Source organism: Pinus tabuliformis, chromosome 8, assembly GCF_031772625.1.
Source record: "Pinus tabuliformis cultivar Carrire ecotype Pingquan chromosome 8, CPIR1, whole genome shotgun sequence".
Lineage (NCBI taxonomy): Eukaryota > Viridiplantae > Streptophyta > Pinopsida > Pinales > Pinaceae > Pinus > Pinus tabuliformis.
This window is the reverse complement of record NC_142294.1, coordinates 1,140,567,739-1,140,577,191: the sequence shown is the minus strand read 5'-3', so window position 1 is coordinate 1,140,577,191 and position 9,453 is coordinate 1,140,567,739.

Below are 9,453 nucleotides of genomic sequence, written 5' to 3'. Positions count from 1 at the left end.
TAAAAACTGATGAAGATATTCCAGTAGATGATTCTTTTCCTGACAAATATTTATTTGCAGTATCTGCTCACTCACCTTGGTATGCAGACATTACCAATTACTTAGTTGCAGGGAAACTACCATCACACCTATCGCACAGAGAGAAAAGAAAGATCGTTCAGCAAAGTGCTAGGTACAACTGGATAAGTGGGTGTCCTTTTAACACAAGACTCGATCAGGAAATTTGAAGTTGCATCAGAGAAGATGAAGTTTATGATATATATTGAAGGCTTGACACGATGGCCCTTTTGGAGGGAATTTTGCGGACAAAAGAACAGCACATAAAGTTCTTAGAATGGGTTACTATTGGCCCTCACTTTTCAAGGACACAAAGAAATATGTTAGTACCTGCAATAACTGTCAGAGAATGGGCCAGCCTAATCACAGGGATGAAATGCCACTCAACACCCAGGTAATACTTGAACCTTTTGAAAGATGGGCACTAGATTTTATAGGTCCCATCAATCCTCCATCCAATCAAAGAGTTTATATACTGGTTTGCACAGATTATATGACTAAGTGGGTAGAAGCTAAGGCACTCATTAAAGCTAATGAAGAATCAGTGTTAACTTTTCTATTTGAAGAAATCTTTGTTAGGTTTGGTTTGCCTAGAGAGCTAGTTACAGATGGAGGACCCCCTTTTAATTCTCATGGCTTCAAAGATATACTCCAGAAATATCACATTAAGCATAAAATGACTACACCTTATCACCCCTAGGAAAATGGGCAAGTGGAAAGTACAAATAGTCATAGAAGCCATTTTAAAAAAAACAGTCAAGGAGAATAGAAGGGACTGGTTTCAAAGGTTTCTTGAAGCATTATGGGCTTACAAAACTACTTGGAGGAACACTATGGGATTTTCACCTTATGAATTAGTTTATGGTAAAAGTGTTGTTTTTCCTGTGGAATTTGAAATCAAAACCTTAAGTACTGCTTTAGCTGTTAACCTTGACTTGACTGATGCATAGACAGCTAGGTTGCAGCAGCTTCAGGAATTGGATGAAAAGAGGTTGGATGCCATCCATCAAACAACCATGATACAACAGCAAAGAACCATGTGACATGACAAAACTATTAAGCACAAGCAGTTCCAAAAAGGTAATTGGGCCCTACTGTATGACTCCCGTTTTGAAAATTTTCAAGGTAAATTAAGAACAAGGTGGCTAGGACCTTATGAAGTAGACATTTCTTTTCCAAATAGAACAGTCAGAATCCTAACAATTGATGATTCTAGAACACCATTATTAGTAAATGGGTATCGACTTCGTTTGTATCAACAACCTATTTCTAAAGAGGATTTCAAAGCTACTTGCATGGCAGACATACACTATGCCTTTTTGGGGGAATCGGATATCCCTCAATGCACTTAATTTTCTATTTATGTATTTATTTTTAGATTAGATTTCTTAACTAATAATTCCTGTCAAGGGTTTGCCATATTACAATTAATTATTTTGCAGATCTTAGCTTTGGAGGGTGGCTGAAAAGAAAAATTTCAATATAGGAAGAAATAATCTGCAGATTGGGGAGCATTGCCATGTCATTCCAGATCATAATTCATTCCCTCTTCCATTTCCCGTTGCCGAAACACCATTTCCCGTTGCTAAAACACCATTTCCCATTGCTGAAACACCATTTCCCGTTGCTGAAACACCAAATCCCACTGCTTAAACACCAATCTTTTCAATTTTCCTAAAAAACACCAATGTCCCCATTTTTTCTCCCAAGAATGAACTATTACTTTGATAGAAACATATCATTCTTTATTCAAAGGAATCAGCCATTTATCCTGTTAATAATGTCCCTTCACTACTACCTCTTGTGAATAATAAAAACCTCGTGTATAAAAACCCTCACACCTTACAAACCCTTTCTATAATGATCATCGACCTATTAAGGATGAGATAACACTTTTCGACGCAACAACCAAAGGTAAATGTAAAGGTATGCGTGTTTAAGTGTGAATGTTAAATTGTAGTTAATGAGGAGATAATCGACATGACCGCCAAAAGCATCGTACCACCAACCATATCATTCAACCGCAGTTGGGGGGGATTACTGAAATATTGTAATCATTATATGACACGCCGATCACCGCCATCTCTATTCCTCGCGGTAGTGTCTAATACACCTCGTCTATACCTTATCACGTCATAATTTCGTTTGTAATGTTCTGCTCTGTTTTGACCTCGGAAACTCGGCTCTGCACTTTGTATTCTACCTAAAACAGTAACTATGGGAGGAGATGTTGTTAGACATGAACCGGGCTCGACAGCATTACTGGAACTCTACCAGGAGGCATACCAAATCTTTCTACAAGCAGGATGGGTGGAATACTTTAGAAGACTTCCGGATTTTGATTCACAACAGGTTCTGGAATTTGCATGCAATTTGAGGGAAGGGTACTCTACTGTTCGAGGGGTGTGAATTCCAGCAACAGAAGAAGACATAGCGCAAGTTTCAGGGCTTCCAACCAATGGTATTCACTGGTTCAGGAGGAAACATCTCATTCTCAATGCACAACAAGATTTCCTGTTACCTGGGGAGCAAGTGGAAACCAAAGGCAGGGGTGTTGCACTTCGATCACTACCACCACCATGGCCAAAGGTTGCCGAATTTGTTAAGCAGTACTTCACCTGCGAGGGTCGTTGTCAAGTAGTCTACCAACATGAATTTGCTTTATTAAATCATTTGCGGCATGGTCGTCTAATAAATATGCCCTATTATCTTCTTGGTTGTCTAAAAAATATGGCACACTATACCGTGAATGCAAGGCACCAACTCCTCTGCCTCACGCACCATCATTTGGTCCAACTCCTAATAAATAGAGGCTTCACCCTGCACAATCCACCTCCCCTCAATAACCCTCCACAGCAAGCTAAGGAAAATCCTCAGCAAAATGAAGAAAATTCCCAGCAAGCTGCTGAAACTCAGCAACCAGCAGCAGAAACACTCCAATTGAGCACTGAAAATCTGCAGCAGTCCTCACCCCCTGATAAAGCCGAACCATCCACCCCCATAGTCCATATCCCTACCAATGATTCGGATGATGATACCCTCATCACTTTCCTTAAGAGGAAAAAGCAACAGAAAGCTACAACCCCACTAAAAAGAAGAACCAGGGCCTCAGTTAAAGAAGCCACTATTTCTGATAGTTCCCCTACCTTGAGGAAAAGTGCTCGCAAGAGAAAAACTATTGTCTCTCCTGATTCCCTAACTCGGCAACAAACAAGGTCGCCTGCAGCAACTGAGGCCATTATCCCAAACGTCCCTCCTATCATTCTAAATCCCTGTATCCCGCAAAGCTCTGAACCTTCACCTTCTTCACCCTCAGGTGCCGAAATACAAAGCGTTCACGATTTTGTGACATCATTTTTCTCAACAGAGGCAGTTGCTCCACAAGAACCAGCTGCCAATACATCTAAAGTAGACACCCAAGACGATATAGGGCATGTGGCTGTTACACAAGAACTAGCCACTGACCCAACAGGTGCCACACAAGAACCACCTGTTGGCAAAAAAAAAGAAGATGACCCACATGTGGATGATACACAAGAACTAGCCACTAACCCAACAGGTGCCACACAAGAACCACCTGCTGGGGAACAAAAAGAAGATGCCCTAGACGTGGTTGATATACAAGAACCAGCCACTGACCCAACAGGTGCCACACAAGAACCACCTGTTGGGGAACAAAAAGAAGATGACCTAGGTAAGGCTGATACACAAAATGACCCAACAGGTGATACACAAGAACCACCTGTTGTGGACGCAAATGATCAAGGTAATGCTGGACAACAATTCTCTTCTCCATTGGAATCTGCAACTACAAAAGCCCCGATTACATTAGCCTCCCTACAGGAAGAAAATGAGTTTTTAAAATCAGAAATTAAGGCTTATCAGCAAGAGTTAACAATGGCTAGGGAAGCCTATAAAAAGGAACTCAATTTGTACATGTTAGCTCAGGTAGCATCTCAAGCTGAAAAGAGTGTAGAGAAGGAGCAATACAGTGAATACATGTGCAGTGAATGTGGGGATATCTATACTCAAGTAGGATATAAGATAATTGCAGTCCCGTTGACTGGAGCCAGTCCTGTTATAATAAAAAAGGAACACCCTGCTGCTACACAAGAGCTAGCAGGGTCTTCAAGAATTTTAGAGGAAGAAACAGAACCACCCTGGCCTACCCAAGTTGTTGATGAACAGAAGCCAGAACCAAAATCTTTTACAACTGTGCATACACAAACTGAACCTCCCTGTGTCAGCAATGCTCACGCATAGACTTCCAGTTTTCAAGAACTAAGTAACACATGGAAGATAGAATATGAGCTCTCCCAAGGAAAGGCATTTCAGCAACAGAAGCCATTATGGCTCAACTATGCATACAACAATTGGGAAGTACTTGAACAGTCTCGTGCACAACATAAAGAGAATAAGAAATTAAAAGCCAGACTGTCCCTCATCTTTGATTTGGTCCAGCGGTTACTTGCTACAAGGAAGCCTTCTTTTAACTATTCTGTATTTTTGAGAGAACGTTTAGCGTTCCTCCAATTAAAAGCAATCAAGGATGGAAGACCCCACCAGGTCTCTACACCACAACAATTTATTGAGACTTTTGCAGAAGCACCAAACAGTGACCAGAACTTGCTGTGTGAACTCTATCTTCACAATGAGGCTATGCCTGAAGATAGAAAGATTAGTTTACTTCCTATTTGTGGTGATATCCAAATAAGAGCCTTTATTTCCTTCTTGGCCAATCAGCTTACTTGGCAGAATGCTTTTATGTCTGCAGCACACAATGAGGAGAACTGTCTTCTCTGGATTCGTCCGGAACCGTAGAATGCAGCCATCTTCATTATAGAATATCAACGAATTCTATGAGAACCAGGGATGACCGATCATATTAGGAATCTGCAAGCAGCAGTCTTGGAAGACTGCCAACATTATGTGAAAACTAAAGGAGCTCTGGCTATAAAAGAAAATAATTTATTCTGGGAACATTGTCCCAAAGAAAGACAGGAATATCATCCCTACAATCCCCTCAATCTTCAGGCGGCAATCTCACGCATACCTGATTATGTAAAATGCATTAGACAGTGTGCTGAACGGTGGATTGGTTACCATTTTCATTTCCCTCTCTTATGGCTTCCTGGAGAACAATACAAGGCTCAATTTAAATTGACTAAAAAGGAAGAGTTGGCAGCATGGAAGAAACTTCAGAGTGTCCACGGGTTTAGAGACATGGTTGATAGCACCTTCTACAGTTACTGCATAAGCAATTTACACTGTTCATCCCAGTATTCTGACTCAGATTCAGACTAGACGTTGCATGCAGACATGCAACATTTTCAGTTGGGGGGCATGTTAGGATCCCATATTGTCTATTTTTGACCTTATATTTTGTCATTATATTACCCTTTTCAACCCTTAGTTGAAAGCCTTTGCTAGTGTTTTGAGTTAATCATTCCAAAAGGTATATAGTAACTCTCCTCATTGCTATATGTTTAATTATTCAACACGTAATCATGCTATCTTTATAATTGATCCTTGAAGCTGACTAAGTTGTTGAACAATTGTTGAAACTGTCTAACTGGTAGGACCACATTTTGTAGTTGCTGAAACAACGGAAACATCGCAAACCGTGAAGCTAAAACAGCAAGAACATCATGAACCTCGAAGCTGAAACAGCAAGAACAACATGCGAACTTCGAGGAGACAGTTGAGATTTGCGTAACAAATCTGCATCAGCAAAGGAGTTCGACCGATTACTATATTGGTCGTAATGATCATGATCCACATGACTGTAACAACATTCTGTTAATGAGAACTGATTTTCCTATTTTTGGTATAAAGAGTTGAACCAGAATGTATAATGAAAATATTTTGTAATAGATGTCTCCTCTATAAAGAGGAGACATCTACATTAGAGAGGGGGACATATAGAGAGAGGACGAATAAGATATAACACAGAAACTGTAGTGAAGGGATGAGACTAAATCTTTCTTGTAATATGGTATATTGATAGAGGAATAAAGTTCTGTTCTGAGTATTTTATATTAGTTTATGTGTCCTGGGTAATCTTGTGAGAAGGATAGGGCCCACCTTCATCACAAGATTCACCCATATTCTTTCTCTTGTGTGTCGTGTGTGTGTTTTCTGTTTATATCTTATTTATGAGTACTGCTTCTAATGATATTTTACTTTTGCTGAAACTTTGTTTTCCTTTTAACTAATTGATGCTGTATATGAGTGCCTCACCGGTGATTAGGATTTACAGAGTGTATTGGTGAACTGGATAACAGAGGTAGGTGCTGAAAGTCCTTACTCTGAGGATAGGGTCTTGATCCTTTGTTACATGATAGCCATCACTCCCTTTTGCAGATTTGTTTCCTTTAATTATCTGTTCTTATTCCATTCCTGCAATAGGCTGTAACTATTGTAACACAGAGTAGGGGTTTAATAGATAGTGAACTATTTATACTACAGCTTCTAATACTATTAAGATTGAGTACAAACAGTACGTGGTCACCTTTGGAATAATCAGACTTTCCCGAGTTGATAATTTATGTGGCACTCGACTGTTTTATTAATAAACAATTAAAGTGACCAACACTAAGATCTTGAACCTGCTACAAATTTTCTTGAGAATCTTGATAAGTATCCTCTAAGTTCTCTTTATGCTGCTGAAATGGATTTTCATACAGGGCTTCCATGATCTCATCGTCCATGAAGTCATCATCTTCATAAATTTTCTCAAGATTTTCAATAAAACTATAAACATGTTTCCAACAACTCTGAACTAATATTAAGGATGGACAAGATTATTTATACCTTTCAAAGAACATGGTATAAAAATCCTTCAAACAGTAAACACAGGCAGAGGACAAACTTTCATATCGAGGTCGGGCTTCACCTTCGAGAGTCGCCATGAATATCTTCATCAAGAAATCTTCAGGAAAATCAACCTTCAACATGTGAATATGCATGTGAAATGTAACCAAATGTAAAGTAGCATCATTCCTATCATCATCTTTAAACATAGAAAAATTCCTTTGCCAATCTACCTTAGGAATTTTATTTTGGAAACCTGGAATGTGATCTCGGCTCATGGGAGCATGCCTTCAAGCAAACAAATCCATTTTTTATAGAAATGAATTCGCTAAGAAATTCTTCAGGCTACTGGTTCTTGAAGAGTAGAGTTGCCATAAAAATTCCCAACCTTGGGATTTTTCGACACTCGAGAAGCTAGGTGAATGATTTCAACCTTCCGGTGTCTGATCATTGTCCACCATCAACAATCAGATCTAAACTTGATACATTTTGTTGAGAATCATAAAACTGCGTTCCCCAGTATGGTCGCCACTATGTTAGAACCTAGATTGACCTCAGGCTGAAGAAAGGCAATCTTAGGATAACCACAAACCAAGCTTAACCTAGTAGCTAGCCCTACCAGGTCGGGAGAGGGCTCTCTCCTTATTAATCTCAGTCAAGATGACTAGATCAGATATGGATTTTAGGCTAGGTATAGTACCTCTATGGTTATTGATTTATTTTGTTGGGTTTTTTGCTGGATTGTATGGAGTCAGCCAGTTTTGAGTCCGGGAAATCAAGTTAGGATGCAGGGTGTTCTATGGGGCAGGGTAGGTATAGACTTTTACACTTGAAATTGAGTAAGATGAGAAGTCTAAGACTCATGAGGAGCTGAGGAGAGCATGTATACCTTATGTATCCTTCTCAAACAGTGGAAAACATTTAAAACTAAATGGCTTCCTAAGGCAGAGCACTGTAAACAATGAATTCTACCTATCTATCTTGATTTCATTCAGGTGGAAGCAATGAATTAGATTATGGCATACATCAAACATGTGAATAGCTGATTATAGAAGAGGAAACTATGCCAAAACACCATACCACAAGTATCCCATAAAAATAGTTGCAAATCTTGTATATTTCCTTGCCAAACTATTGATAATGATGTACAATATAGCTGAGAGCATCCAAGTGAGTCCAACCCTTGCCAATAACAAATAAAATACATAATATAGACACAAAAACCACTCATCCTGACCATCAGGGGTCGAACCCACGAGAAGAGGGGTTGTTACAACTATTTCCAAACATGGACCAGGAATATAGACAGTCAAACTACTTGCCTCTATAAGCATGGAAACTGATTCATTAGCCTCAAAACCACCTCTAACTAATGAATCTACCTTCTAAGACTATTTTACCATTACATTTACATGCCCTGTCATCAATTACATCAATGAAATCATCCACGTGGAGAAAGAAAGTGAATTTACAGTGAAAACAAGTGAAATTTAGATTTTCTGGGCAAACTGGTGAAAATCGTAGCACCACTTTCCACTTGCTTTTGGGGGCCTTCCCCATAACCAAAATGAGCCCAAGATAGATCGTTTGAAAATTATTCAAGTCTCTCTTCTAGAAAAACTTGAATTTTTTAATTTGGAGGTCTTTTTCCCCCTCAAAACTTGAATTTCCCAAGACTGCTTTTGTGTGTTCAAAAAGAGGCAAAGAGGTCATTTTTTTGGTAGTTTTTGGACCTTTTGGTGACCCAGATTTGCTCCAAAACTTCTGAAAATTTCTACGGTGTATGTCCTCATCCTCCTGAATCCAAATATGTGAACATGTTCTCCATCTGATGCCCCAGGAAAAAGCGTACTGCTGGTGGCACTGCACTGCTAGGCAAATTTTCCACATTGTGAAATTCAAAATTTCAAAAATGCAAAAAGTTCTCAAAATTTTCCCACTTTTGGCATGGAGTACCACCATAAAGTTCTTTGGTTGGCCAAAGAAGCTTCAGCCAATATTTTGAGTCTATCTTCCTCCCTTGTGTGGTTTTCTTTGTTGCCTAGTTTTGCCTGTGTTTTCCTCCTCCTTATAGTCTCGGTCTTCTTGGACCATGTTTGCAAGGTTGAGGTGTATTAAGGGAATGAGTGAAAGTGTTTTTAGGAATGAAGGGATGGGAGATGAGCTTATGGGCTAGAAAATGAATCGGGGAGTAGGAATCATAAAATGATAGGGAGGGCTTCACTTGTTTGAGAAATTACCCTTTGGGAAGAGGGATAAAGGGATAGGGATGATATGGAATAGGGATAAAGGGATAAAGGGATAGGGAAAAAATTTAGATCTGTAGTGATAGGTGATAGGAGGAACAATGGGGGTTTTATGGTTTAGTCATAACCAAGGGAGATTTTTAGGGTTTCACACTTCCCATGGGGAATGATGCTAAAAAGTTTGAAATGAAAACAGAAAACATAGTAAGGGGCATTAAATTACTTGCATTGAATGGAAGACAGGACAATCTTGAGGTTTCTTGAAGGTTTGAGGCCTTTCTAGCACTCCTACTAAAAGCACAACGCCACTACCAAAAGCACAGCGCCACCTTGCCAA